Below are 14,508 nucleotides of genomic sequence, written 5' to 3'. Positions count from 1 at the left end.
TCTTTTGTGGCCTTTCCTTCCTCCTAGTCAGAGCCAAGAGGACCTGGATCCCACTGATGCCCTTTCACAACTTAACAGAACAGGCCTAGGGGGAAAGACTCAACACCCTTACCCCTAATCAGAAGGTTAGCCCATCCCTCAGCTCCCAGCTGTTCTGCAAAGGTATTTGATTGACCCCAGGTCGCTGAGCAGCCCAGTAGGGTAACAACACAGGGATATTAATGACTAAGGGAAAGGAATGGGCTTCAGGATGCAGAGCTCCCCACCACTCCTTGCTGTGTGTGACCCTGGTTTGTACCCCATAACAAACCCCAGACCTCTCTGCTTTGGCCATGCAGGTCTCCATGCTCTAAGTCTGCCACCAGCAGCCCTGAAAGGAACCAAAGGGGCCAGAGGCCCACTTACTGTATTCCAAAAAAGGTATGGAAGTCATTCATGCAAGAAAGGCTGCCTCAAAACTAAGCCCCACAGTAGAACACAGGTTCTGCACCTGGCTTGGCCATTAAAAAGCTGTGTGTCCCTCCAGACCTAAGTTTCTCCATCTATGAAAAATAGGCCTGGACTGTGATGTCTCTTTCCCAACAGCCTCTGGTCTTGGCACCACAGGATAGGAAAACCCAGTTTTGCTAAAAGAAGGTTAAGTGACCCTCAACCACCAAAGCAGCCCTTCCTGAATCCATGGTCCAGCTACACTAAGGTCACTAAAGATGGCCAGAAACCTAATCATCCCAGGACAAAAAGAAAAATGCCTTTAAAGATCAACTTTGCTTGTGGCCACTGCCCTACAGTGGCAAGTGTATGGTGGTGAAGCACTTGGGAAATAAAGGCACATAGATTGGCAGTTCAACTCCTGCTATGAAACACCAATAGTAACAAAGAGGCATGATGGCAAAGCAGAGGTGCCTCATTTCATGGGACACGCATGCACACAAACTGAGCCATACGCAGGAGAATCCACCAGCCACAACAGCTATATAACCATATACTGGTCCCCACCATAAACAGATCTATAGCCACCAGATAGCATCCACTTACGCATGAGCACAAACTCACATACTACACAAGCCCTTACAAAAGCATGCATAATTTGGAAACTTGACAAAAACCAGCAGCCCCTCAGTACTGTATTAGTCAGAGTTCTCCAGAAGAATAGAAATCATAGAATGAATGAGTGAGAGAGAAAGAGACAGACAGACAGACAGAGAGTATGAATTTATCAGAGTGGCTTACAGGCTGTGGTCCAGCTAGTCCAATGGCTTTCTACCAACAGAAAGCCAGAGGATACAATAGTTGTTCAGTACTTGAGGCTGATGCCGCAGCTGGTCTAGATGTGTGTGTGTGTGTGTGTGTATATATATGCCAGATCCCAAAGTAGGCTCTAATTCAAGTGAAGGAACAGACTTGCCAGCAGGAATAAGGGCAAGCAGGCAGAGAGCAAACTTCCTTCTTTCATGTCCTTTATACAGGCTGCCAGCAGAAGGTGTGACCCAGATTAAAGGACACAGCCAGGTGTAGTGGTGCACACCTTTAATCCGAGCATTTGGGAAGAAGAGGCAGGTGAATCTCTGAGTTCCAGGCCAGCCTGGTCTATAGAGAAACCCTGCATCAAAAAAACAAAAGGTGGAGGCGGGTGTTAGATCTCCTAACTCAAAAGATCTGGAGTAAAAAATGGGCTTTCCCACTTCAAATTATTTAACTAAGAAAAATCCCTCACAGGTGCTTGGGTTTTAGCTAATTCCAGATGTAGTCAAGTTGACAACCAAAAGTAGCAGTCACACACACCCACAGCCAACAATGACCTTGTTGGACACAGGGACAAACCCAATAGCACAGTGGTTCTTAGCCTGTGGGCCAAGACCCCTTTTGCAGTCCAACCACCCTTTCACAGGGTTCCCTAACCCATATCGGAAAACACAGATATTTACATTATGATTCATAACAATAGCAAAATTACAGTCATGAAATGGGGATGGAAATAATTCTATGGTTGGGGCCACCACAGCACAAGGAACTGTATTAAAGGTCACAGCACTAAGAAGTTGAGAACCACTGCAATAACCCCATTATTTAGGAGGCTGAAGCAAAGAAATCATGAGTTTGAGGCTTCCCTGGACTACATACAAAGACCTTGCTGGGGGAAAAAAAGAAAAAGGAAAACAAGAAAGAAAAACTACAGATAAATAAACAAAGGGTGGATGCAGTGGTCTAGGCAGCAAGGTTATCATGAATTTCAGGCCAGCTGAACTACACAGTGAAAGCCTGTTAAAAAGAAAAAAAAAACAGGGGGCAGGGGAAGACTGATGCGACCATGAATTCACATCCAGAGGCATGAACCTATCTTCTCAGATGGTTAAAGTCCACACAGGGGTGGTGCCCAGCCCACAGGAAGGAACTCAGATAAATCAATCATGTGCAGACAAGGAATCTTAGCCATAACCTGGCAGATTTATCCATGCAGGTAAAGTGAACTGCTCTTTAATAGCCACTTTATCAATAAGCTTATTAATAAAATAAAATTTACAGGACTGCTGGTTGCATGCTGACAAAATGTCTACTGTACCTTTTTGATTAGCACACACTGATGGTGGTGGGAGGGTCTGGTGCTACTTATGATGTCCCGTGCCAGGCAAGGGACAGTCTGTGGTTTTTCCATCTGTTGAATTTAGCTGCCACTCAAAATGCAAATTCAACATTCTTCTATCTAGGAAGCTTTCTACCCTCAGTCCTTTTTCTTTTCTTTTTTTTTTTTTTTAAGATTTATTTATTTATTATATACACTGTAGCTGCCTTCAGACACACCAGCAGAGGGCATCAGACCTCATTACAGATGGTTGTGAGCCAAAGTGTGGTTGCTGAGATTTGAACTCAGGACCTCTTTGTTCTTAACCTCTGAGCCATCTCTCCAGCCCTACCCTCAGTCTTAGACACCTTTCCAGTGCAATCCATCTAGCAGCTGAGACCCTCCAAGGCCCACTTCAGAGGGCTTGGGGCTTAGACTGCACTGTGAAGACAAATGAAGGAAAGAGGCTGGCTACAGGATGGATGAGGACAGGGTAGTACAAAGCCAGGTCTGGAGGTTGTCTAGACATTGAAAGGTTGTGCCCTGTGCCAGGCCTGCATGCCTCCAATGAGAGGCTATGGAGCTAGGATGGCAGACCCTGATTCTCAGCAAGACGAGGCAAAAAGAATAGTCAGGAAATAAATACAAGTCTCTAGGTCTACATGAAGGTTGCCTGGCTCTGGGTAAGGCTGGATTTGATCTTTTCCACCCTTGTATGTCTGGCCAAATCAAAGTCTTTGCTTGAGCCCAGGGCTCAACATGGGCCAAGAGCCTTCTGGGTCCCTGTACAGAATAGGTGGCTTCCTCAGCCTTTTGTAAGAAAGACTCCTGGTCCAAGACACCTATTAGAGGTTAAAGGCAGGAAAACAGACCTGCCAAGGGTCTGTGGACAGAGAAGAGCAAAGTGACTACCTGGGGGTAGCCCAACAGGCTGCCAGCTCTGAAAAGGTTAAGACTCCCCATCTAAGACCATCCATAGATGAACAGATACATGAGAAAGGCAGAGTATATACTCCAGGGACCTACAAGAGTGGTAGCATACACAGCAGGGATAACCCTAGCACAGCCAATGCAACTGCCTTTAGTGACCAGAGCATGGGTAAATTTTTTCCTTTTAACTCGTCATATTTTCCAAAAGTTCTATAATAAGCCTGTTCTCCTTTTATAGCAAGAAAAAAGCTATTAAAGTCATCAAATACTTTACAAGTCCAAATATACAGCATGACTCTTTCATTCTTTGCATTTGTTGTGCTCATCCCATATTGTTTTTCAGGAATTTAGGATATACACACACAACTATACAGATAATGTGTGTATGTAGAGGAAAATTTGCCAGTCTGTTCTTTTCAGCCACAACTAAACTCAAGTCTTAAGACTTTGCAGCAGGCCCCTTTACCTGCTAAGGCATCTCACTGGTCCTACTTATTTTTTGAGATGAGGGTCCTGGTATGTTGCACAGGCTAGTCCTGAAAGCTCCTGCTGCACTCTACCTCTAAAGGCGCTATGGTGACATGCACGGGTGGGTCTGGTTCTCCTACTTTTGTACTTCTCTACAATCAACATATTCAGCTTATCACACTAAAACATACTTAGAATTGGGAAGTTTTGTTTTGTTTTTTCAAACACAGGACCTCCTTATTCACAGCCCAGGCTGACCTCAATCTTGCTAGCCTATCAACCTCAGCTTCCTGAAGCACTAGAGATACTCGTGTGCACCACTACTGCTAGTCTACACAGGATACCTTAAGATGTGTTCTTCTGCTTCCATAAAAACCTACTCTTATCCTCCTGTGTATGCTCTGGGTGAGGCTGAAGAAAGGCAGTCCAGCAGCTTAAGAGGCAATCTTCTTGCCAAGACCCAAAGACCAGTATTAAATTTAGCTGCCTGCTCCATACAAGCAGAAGGGGCAGAAGCCAACTGAATTGGAGTCTCTTACTGGACTAGAGGGAAAAAAAGCAGATCAGGAGGGTGAAGTTAGGGATTCAAGGCATGAAAAGCATGCGAGGAGAGGGCAGCGTTACAAGGGGGCAAACTTGGCAACAAAGTTCAGTTAGAAGTTTCCCCAGGGCAGGAGATGGAGCCCAGGCTCAGAATGTAAGAATGTGCCTCTCGTGTTGGCAACTAAACGTCGGCCAACACGAAGCCAAGTACTGGGCTCTAGTCGGAGCGCTCCCCGCGCCTCGTCATTGAAAGACGGCGCAAAGCACCAAGTCTGTGACTACTGGGAGAGGGGGAGAGCGTTATTCCTCCTCTTTGCTAGACAGCAGCACACAGGCAGAGCCCAAGAGTACCTTAGCAGGTCTGAAAGCCACGCCTCCGGCTTTGCATTCCCGGAAAGGGGCCCGGCTCTGCCAGGGGCGGGGCTTGGCTGCCGGTCCCAGAAGCGCGGAGCATGACGGGCCAGGCGCTGCCATGGCGACTCTGCCCGCCCCACCCCACCCCGCCCCGTGCACCTCCCGTGTGGAACACCGCTTAGGGGGGCGCCGGGGCCTGGCGGGCAGGAAGCGCGGGCGTCTGCCCTCCCGCCGCCCGTTTCGAGGTCGTGGAGAGGAGAGGAAATGGCCCCGGAGCAACCACGCAGCTGCCTGATCGTCTGGCCCTACTGCGCCTTCGTGGACTTGGGTCCTGGTCTGAGCAGCCGGTGTCCTCACTAGGATAATGAATACAGCTCCACTACCAATACTACCCAAGACGACCCCTCGGCCTGTGCCCCCAACCTGATGGCCTGCACCAGTGATAGGACAATTTGGCTCCCAGTCGTGGGGGCTTCAGATACCATTTCTACCTACCAACACCCACTGCCTGTCACTGCACAGTAAACCTTCCTGCTCCACAGGGCTGCCTCCCCCACTGAAATTCCCGCCGTGTTCCTGGTTCTGAAAAGTCTGTCCTCCCGGGTGGCCATGTTTCTCTCCCCACTACTCCACTTCTTCCTAGCAGCCACAGACAGCAAAGTGGGATGGGAGCCCGACACTGGCTAGGCCCATAACAGTCCTAAGGTGTGACAGTTCCAGGGAGTATGTCTGTTAGATCTGTTCAGAAGTCAAGTGGCAGGGCCCAGGCTTTGCCTGTCTACAAGGAATGGGCCTCGTCATCCAGCTCCGACTATCCACAACCCAACTACGCCCGACCGGGCCTGAAGCAAAGGCCCAACCTCCCATACCTCCTCCCTCTCGCCTACCACAGGCCTGGCTTCCCTTCTGAGCCGCCAATCTGAAGCCACACAAAGGCCTGTTTGTTTGCTTTCACTGCGACTCCCCCCTGGATCCTATGTCTTTTCTCTGCTACCTGCCGGCAGGGCTTCCTCTCCCAGCCGCCAGCAGGCTGAAGAGGAGGGGCCGAAGGGAAAGAGGGGCAGCCATTGCAGAAAGCCCTGCCTCATGATCACCCCATCGGTCCTCGAATCCACCTCCCTAATACAAGGGGCTCTCAGTTTGATGGCTTGACAAATGACGATGACACTAGTGCCCCTTCAAGGTGTCTCAGAATAAAGGGTGCTAGCTGGGTGGGCAATGCCTGGGTAGAGAAAAAAGACCAGTTAGACACCGCTAGCCTCCCCCACTCCATGTGAACAGGACTTGTTTGTCGGGAAGGCTGCCTTGGCTTTCCAAGCAACCTTGAATCTGCCAGGAGATGTGGAGATGAAGGAGACCAGGAGGCCTCATTGGAGCAGGCAGAAGGATGATGTTTCCCAGCTCCCACTCAGTTGGTGGGTGCCCTCTCAGTGTCCACTTTGGCTAGGCATCCCCAGAGAACATCTTGTGTCTCAGAAACCCTGCACAGCCAAGTGAGCTGAAATAAGGCTTTCACAGGCAAAGAAAAACAAACAGCCACATTCCATACCACCTTCTCTACCTGCAGAGGGAGGCTGCCCTCTCTCCCCATTCAAATAAAGAAATCCGACACTGATATAGCACAGAGATAGGCAATCTGGCCTGGCTCCTCCACCAGAGCTTTTATTGCACCCTGCCAAGCTGGGTGGCCCAGGGCGGGTCCTTACCTCCCTGGGGCCTCTTTCCCTTTCCAGGCTGAGTTTAACCCCTATGGCCACTTCCAGGGGGAAAACATTTTGCCCACCCAAGAATGGAGGAAACCAAAAGAAAAACCCACAAGAAGAAAACCCTCCCTAGTCAGAATTCAACCTCAGGGCTGTCTGCCTTTAAACCTTACATTTTTCTTACTCGAACACAGCGTCTTTTCACTGCAGCTCTGCAGCTGAAGGTCTATGAAACTGTGGAGTGACTAATATGAAGGGGAGGTGGTAAATAGGGTTTTGGAGCCTAGTAGTTGTGATTCTCAACTGGGCTTATGTGGGTCTCCTAACCTTGCTGAGCTTTAGTTTCTTTGACAGAACAGTTACTAAGAGTTGGAGAGGACCACCGGATACCTACACCAAACAGGCACAGATTAAATGATAGCTCTCCTGACAATGAGAGACAGGCCTTCACTTATCAGAGGATTCAAAGCTCCCTTCCCTTTGCCTTCACCAACAAGCTTTGTCTACAGGTATCACATCACCTCTTCCCATCTCTGACCTCTAGGAACTTCTGGTAAAGGCCAGGGCCACCCCACCTGTGGTCCCTAAGCTCCCAGGAGTCAGTATCACCCTAAGGGAACAAAGCCAGCTCTGTCAACATTATGCTAAGTCTGATTTGGCAAACCCTCTGTTTTTAGTGCTATTTTGAGCCACAGTGGGGATTTTCTGTGCTGTCTCAAAGGTATCACACATAGGATTGATTCCCATACCCACTCCTCTCTGTGCTTGACATAAAAATGTTGTTCTTCCTCTTTTCTCTCTCCCCCACCTATTAGAGGATGTAATCCAAACAAAGGCCAGAATCTAGGATTGGGCACAGAGCAGTCTGGGACAGCAATGGCCTTTATTCTCTCAGACCTAACCTGGTCTTCTGTCTCCACAGTACAACATAGGAGCTGCAGTTTCTCAAACCAGACATAGTGAAAGAGGTTTCTCATTAGTATCCCTCTACCTCAGGAAGCTTCTCCCAGGTCCCTAAGGCTGACCTAGAAGCCTGTTTCTGGCAGACAGCCTTGCAATGATATCCTTCCCCTCCACCTCTGAAGCTTAGAAATTGGGCCACCATGTTGGACTAGAAGGACTGCAGGAAACTGGCACTGGTTCTGCACTTTCCTTTGAGCTCAACACGTCACAACTCATCATGCAATTGTGATTATTACAGTTTTTTTCTGCAGTGCCAGTATGCCGACCAGACTAGAGGACTTCAAAATGGCAGGGACTACATCCGTGTGACTACTACTACCTTTGCAGCAAGGCTTGTTGAGCCCTCAGTGCTATAGATGTCTTGGCCAGCTGGTTTGTTGTTATAGCGACTGTGGACTGCAGTGTTCTGCTGAGACAACCAAGAATTCCTCCAGACATGACTCAAACATCCCCCAAGTGACAAAATTACCTCAAATTGATAGCCTCCTCTACATAGCCTCTCCTGGTGTCCCTGAAATAAGCAAACGTACAACTCTGCTCCGTCTTAAAACATTGTGGTTCTACATAAGGAAGTTTGTCTTACCCTAATCGTGGACATGGATCATTTTAAACCCTTTTAGACTAGAAGCTCCCAGAAGGCAGGCCCATTTGAGCTCGGTGCCAGTGCTAGTCAACTGCAGCACTTGGTGACAGAACAGCCAGCACACAATGTAATTTCCCCACCCCAGATATGGATCACAATTGTTTTGAAAAATATATCATAGGTACTTTGGCCACTTAATAAGTGAGGATGCAGGGGTTCTAGGAAGTAGAAGGATCTCCATAAAATCACATAGGAACAGTCTGGTGGCCTCTGATAATTGATGATGACTCCACTAGAAAACACTTCTGACTTTTAACACTAGATGTCAAAGTTCTTCAAGTCTGAAGCTCACTTGATGCTGGACAGGGTTTCATCTTCTCAGCCTCACAGGGCCTCTCTACCATACACAGGCCATCCTTATGTTACCCTGGTAGCCTGATGGATAGGGAGGGAATCAGCACTGGTCCAAAAGCTGCTCTAGCAGGGCCAGTGTCACTACGCCTTTCCAGTAGGTGGTACTTCTGGACTGACCTCCCCCAGGCAACAGCAAGTAAGAGACATTTCTGAAGAGAGCACTTTGGGGGTTTGTTTTTTTGTTTTTGTTTTTCTTTTTTTTTTCAAGATAGAGTTCTTTATATAGCCTTGGCTGTCCTAGGACTCCCTCAGTAGCCCTGGCTAGCTGCAAACAGAGATCCACCTGCCTCTGCCTCATGAGTGCTGGGATTAAAGGCCTGCACCACCACAGCCTAGCTAAGAGAGCACTTTGTACATACCAGACACTATGGTGCTTCATCTGTGTGAACTCAGATCTTCATTCTGCCACTAGGAATGCCTACATGGAAGGGTGCTCCTTGCCTTTTGCCTCATAAACAAGGAAAATAAAGAAGATAGGAAACCTGCCCAAGCAACATAACTTGGGTCAGAACCTAGGCAGCCAGTGTACTTAGAACTATGCCTAGGAGGGGCTGGAGAGATAGTTCCACAGTTAAAAGCGCCCATGCTGCTTCCAGAGGGTGGAAGTGCAGACCCCAGCACCCACATCAGGGTGGCTTGTAATCACCTGTAACTCCAGCTCCAGGACAGCACATGGCATACCACAGACATATACACAGAAATATGCATACTTTTATATAAAAAAATCTTTTGCAACCCCAGTTCCAGGGGTTCTAACGCCCTCTTCTGACTCCCATAGACACTAGGCACATACCTGGTCTTGGTGCACAGACATACATGTAGGCAAAACACACATAAGGAAGGAAAGAAGGAAGGAAGGAAGGAAGGAAGGAAGGAAGGAAGGAAGGAAGGAAGGAAGGAAGGAAAGAAGAGGGAAGGAGGGAGGGAGGACTATGCCTTAGGGATGGCCATAACCCTTGCGGCCTGAATCACTCAGTCTAAGTGAATGTACAAATGAACTAACTGGTCACACTGCCACTTAAGACACAAGTTGCTGAGTACTTCCTTAGGGTCCACTCTCATCACTGGGGCAAAATCCTTTTGCAAACAGAAAGTGTGGCCAGAAACCAGTCATTTTCATGTGCCTTCCCACCACTGACCTCCACTTTGCCAGAAGAGAAATAGGCATTGGACTCTCTGTTTTGCAAGTGAGGCAAAGTCACTGATACCTTGTCCATGTTGCAAAGCTCTTCAGCAGTAAGAGTATCAGTCCAGCACTGGAATACAGCACAGGCTTGATACCCACTTACCTAGCACACTAAAGGCTCTATGTCCCATCCAAGCATCACAAAAACAAATATCAACCCAACAAAAACAGCAGGATCCTCTTCTTATGCTCATTTTTAAATGGAGGAAAACAGAGCCTTCCAAACAGTAGCTGATGCCAGGATTTGAACTCAGGCTGGGCGCATTGAAAATCTTTATGTCCTGAAGCTATAGGGCCCTCTTTGCTTTTGAGATCACAAAACACATCAAGGCCATTGTCACTTTTAATGCTGGCAGCAATCCATATTCATTCTTGACAGAAGAAACTGATGCTGAAAGAAAGGAAAGTGGCTCCCCTAATTCCAGCAGTGGCTGGGACTCAGACATTTTCTCTAATTCTTAGTCTGGTGCTTGCTAATCTGTCCCAAGAGTCCACTGTGCAGATGAGCAGCCTCCCTTGCACACCCTTTTGCAAGCTCCTACAGGTCTGGGTGGGTGTTAAGCAAACCTGCTGCCTGATCCCATCAGCCCTCTCCATTAGCAGCAGCAGCCCCCACCCCCACGCACACACAAAGTGAGCAGCTCAGGCCTACAGACTAAGTAGTCTACCTGTGCTGACACTGATGGCATTGAGTCTAGAGAACAAGGGAGAAGATTCCTTGGCTGGTTCCAGCATATCATCCACAGCTTCCAGCCAAAGGCATACCACTTCCCTATCCTGGGCCCTGGAGCGACCATTTCTCCTCTTCGCAGGATCCTATTGTCCCAGGCGAGCAACTGAGCAAAAATGGGACATTAGTTGACTGTCTACGTAGTGACTACACTTCAAGAGCCTTGAAGACTTAACACTGGATTGTTCAATGTGAGCTCAGAAATGAAGCTAAAAGAACCAATGAGCTAATGAAGAAATGTCTGCTGTGGCCAGAGCCCTTGTGCATGTGACTGCTTTCTTTCCTGAACATAAGCCTATTCATCTGTAGCAAGACACCTCAATTTCTCTTACAATCCCCTATGTCCCCCTCTCTCCCACTCTCTGCTCCCAAGATTTCCCTCACCCTTGTACACACTTCGCTGAGTATCTCTGTCTCTCCCACACCTGCCCTTCTGTTTCAAGGGCTCAAGAACCAGCAGAACAAACTCTTGTCTTTTGGCAGCCAAGCCTCAGCCTGTGCCTCCTGTGGCCTCCCCCTCCTTGGTGTCACATTCCAATCTTAGGTCTTCAGTGACCCACCGGAAAGGGGCACAGCTCACCCTCATTCTTGGAGAAACAGGATGAGCCAGTTTCTTCCAGTCCCCTAGGTTTCTTCCAGCACAAACACACACACACACACACACACACACACACACACACACACACACACACACACAGACGTTCTTCACAGAGAACAGGCACCAGCCAAGGATCAAAGGGGCCTCTGAGTGGCTGTAAGGTTCCTATCCTCTGCACTTTACCTGGGGCCCCTACCAGGAAGCATTCCTAAGCATCTGAGTTCTAGTCCCCACCCCTGGCTGTGGGTCCTGGAAGGAATCACTGGGGCTCAGCTGCTCTAGCCTCATGTGCCAGGCAGAAGGGCCTATCATTCAGAGATCCACACTAGGCCATTGACATAGACAAAGAGAGATGACTCATTCTCTTGGAGGTCAGGAGGAGACAGGATGTCTGTTTGGGTCTTGGGAGGCAGATGAAGGGCACCCAGGTGGAAAGGGCAGCCCAGGCAAACTCAAGAGGCTGGCACGAAAATAGCTGAACTGAAAGGAGGGTGGTGTGTAGGAGCAGAGCAGAGGACTGAGAGGATCCCAGGCTAGCCTCTGTTCAGAAATCAAAAAGAGGCTTCAAGTCAGAAAAAAAGACAGCAAGGAGGCCCTGGCACAATGGCTCCTTCACCATTTCTCCTGAGTCAAGTGGCCAAAACACAAAGTCTCCCAAGAGCAACAGGAACATTCTCCCTCCTTCTCTACCTCCTTCTGCCCCATATATCGCTTGCTCACAACCCTCTCTCCCATAAAGATTTGTGACTGTTACCTGGGTCTCACACACCTACCACTGGGCAGTAACCTGGGATATATGTCACACTTAGACCCTGGCATGGCTTTGACAACACTAGGTCTTTGGACAGTCTGCATTTGCTGGGGCCTGGCATCCAGGGCCCGTCCCAAAGAGAACCCTGGTCTGAGGGCATCATCACTGCCAATGCACATGGCTCCTCCTCCCTGGGAACCACAAACACACATACATACCACAGCCCAGGCAGCTGGTTTAAGCAGAAAAGGACAAGTATGTGCTGCCGTCGACACAGAAGGCAGCCATGGCAGCAGTGAAGCAGCAGCAGCTGGCCTTTCTCAGAGTCACCGACCTAACCATCTATGGATACCTACAGCTGGAGTCAGCACTGGGGTTCTCATTGTACAGATGGAGACACTGAGGCCCAGGGTGGTAAACAACTCCCTCAGCAGATGGTGGAGCCAGGAGTCAATCCAGAGTCCGCCCTGAAGCACCTCACCAACTCCCCTCCAGAGAGAGGAAACCAGGGCTGTAGAATAAGAGATCTGGGTATGTTTGCACTTGGGGGAAAATAAAGCTATGTATTTGTACGTAGCCTCTTGCACACCTTAAGTGAGCTGACAGGAGACTGCGATGACTTTACAGGCCGCCCGTGCTGAGGGTCTGTTGCTCTACACATTTTTAGGCTATCTGCATTTTTTTTTCCCACAGTGAGAACCTCTCTATGTGTTACTTGAGTAATGAAAAAAGAGCAACTGTAGGGTCTCAGTTACTGTTTGTTGAAGGAATCCACGGCAGATCTATTTCCGAGGCCTGTCTTTTCAAATTTGGTGTTACCTATCGGTGGCTGTGAAAACATTTAGCAGGCTACAACTAGCCATTTTTCTAATCAAGTACACTAGAAAAGAAAAAGTATATGCAGTAGATTTATTCACTAAACTTTTGTTTTTGCTAAATATGGTAGATAGGAACAATACTGTGACCTAAAAACTACTTTGCATATGGCAGGAGATGTGTGTGTGTGTGTGTGTGTGTGTGTGTGTAGCAGGATTTCATCTTGGGTAGGGGTTTTTTAACTAATGGTCTAGATTTGGGGCCCAAAAAGAAATACCACCCCCACCCCACCCCTATGCACAGAGGCCTCATGGGCCAGTGGGAATAAAGACACTTCTGAAGCAGAAAGCCCCTCTGCAGACGTCAGAGGGATGCCCGATTGTCAAGGAAGGTCACATTTTGCCCCCTCCCAAGATGGCCACTGAAGCCTCAATCGCCCCATACAGTCTCCTTTCCAAGGAATCACTGTGATCATAGCCTGGCCACGCTCTGGGGGAGACTGCCTTGGGACTAGAATGGCTGTGTCTATGCCTTGTTCTTGAGCCCCACATACCCTCTGGGGTGTTGGGAGGAGGGGTGGGAAACTAGATTACTCTCCAGCTTCCAGATCCCAAGGGCCACGTCCCAGAGAAACCTCTGGAAACAGCTGTGCAGTCAGCCAGGAAGGGCCTCCACTCCACTGCCCCCAACCCGGGCCTGGCTGGAGCTGAGAGAAGAGTGTGTGGAGAATGGGGGAGGAGAAGGCGGATAGGATAGGAAGCAGAGCTCCCAGATCTGGGCTCCCATCGCGCTGGCGCCTCCACATCACAGCTTGCCTGGCCCCACTCTCCACCCGCCTCCCCTCCCAGGGCAGCAGACAACTAAAAAAAGATAAAATAAAAAGAAGTAATTCCCCTGCTCTGACGTCAGCGCGAGGTCTTAACAGCCCAGCAGCCGCATGAAACTAGATTGCAACCAGATGTAATGCCCTTGAATTCTCAACACAGCACTGCCGTTGGAAAAGGGGGTGGGAGGGGGCGCGGGGCCCGCTAGAACCGCGACACAGGCGCTGCGGGAGTGCGTGCGGTGGGCTGGGAAGCGCCGGCCTGGGTTCGCCGTGCAGGAACGCAGCCTCACGTCCCCAGTCCTCGGGAGCGTATTACGCTTGGGTTTAATCCATTCAGAGCCCCCAGGTCCTGGGTTCCCGTGACTAAGGCGCAGCTCCTGGCCGCACTCCCGCCCTACTGTGTGAATGAGCGACCGGAGCCCCAAGAGGAGCTAGCAGGTCGCTGGGAAAACGGGCGCCCCAGGAAGCTGGGGCCGCCGCGACCTGGAGCCTGCCTGGTGTTTCGCTTCCCCTCTGCCCCTCCTTGAAGGCCGCCCGTTGTGACCAAAGCTCCAAATGTCACCTCCCAGCCCTGCCAAGCCCTCGCCCCTGCCGCGCTCGGCCCAGTATCCCCACAGGTCTTCTTGCCTCCAAAGGCGTGGGACTCGGCCTCGAAAGGGCCCGCGGGCCTGGCCGCCGCGCCGCTTTCGGGAGAGTACCAGGCTTGTGTGTCCCGGGCTCCAGCCGGTGGCGTCACCCCGAAAGGCCCGTGCGCCCCGGGCCTGGCCGCGACGGGACTCCTGGGTCGTGGGGACCGCTTCCTGTTCAATGCGGGGCCTGCGCACAGGCCCAGGCGGGGACACGCGGTGACTGCCGCGTCCTGTGTCACCACGAGCGGCCCTCGCAGCCCGGACACCCGGGAGCGAGCTAGGCACCGAGCCTCCGGCTCCCCGTCCCCACCCAGAACGCACTCACAAAGCTCCCTCGGGCCCGCGCTGCACCGCCCCACGTCCCCGCCCCACATTCGGTGACACTGGGCCTCGGGTCCCAGCACCCGCGCCCGGCGGGCCACCGACTCTCCAGAAAACCCTCATGCAGCTCCTA

General features: G+C 50.2%; 1 protein-coding gene across 3 annotated transcripts in view; it reads right to left on the bottom strand.

Annotated features, from left to right (window-relative positions):
- The window catches only part of RAI1 (retinoic acid induced 1), a 93,556-nt gene that overhangs the window by 78,554 nt on the left and 494 nt on the right, over positions 1-14,508 (bottom strand). The window lies entirely within an intron of this gene.

This window comes from Micromys minutus (genome assembly GCF_963924665.1).
Source record: "Micromys minutus genome assembly, chromosome: 10".
Lineage (NCBI taxonomy): Eukaryota > Metazoa > Chordata > Mammalia > Rodentia > Muridae > Micromys > Micromys minutus.
This window is presented reverse-complemented; position numbering and strand designations above follow the sequence as displayed.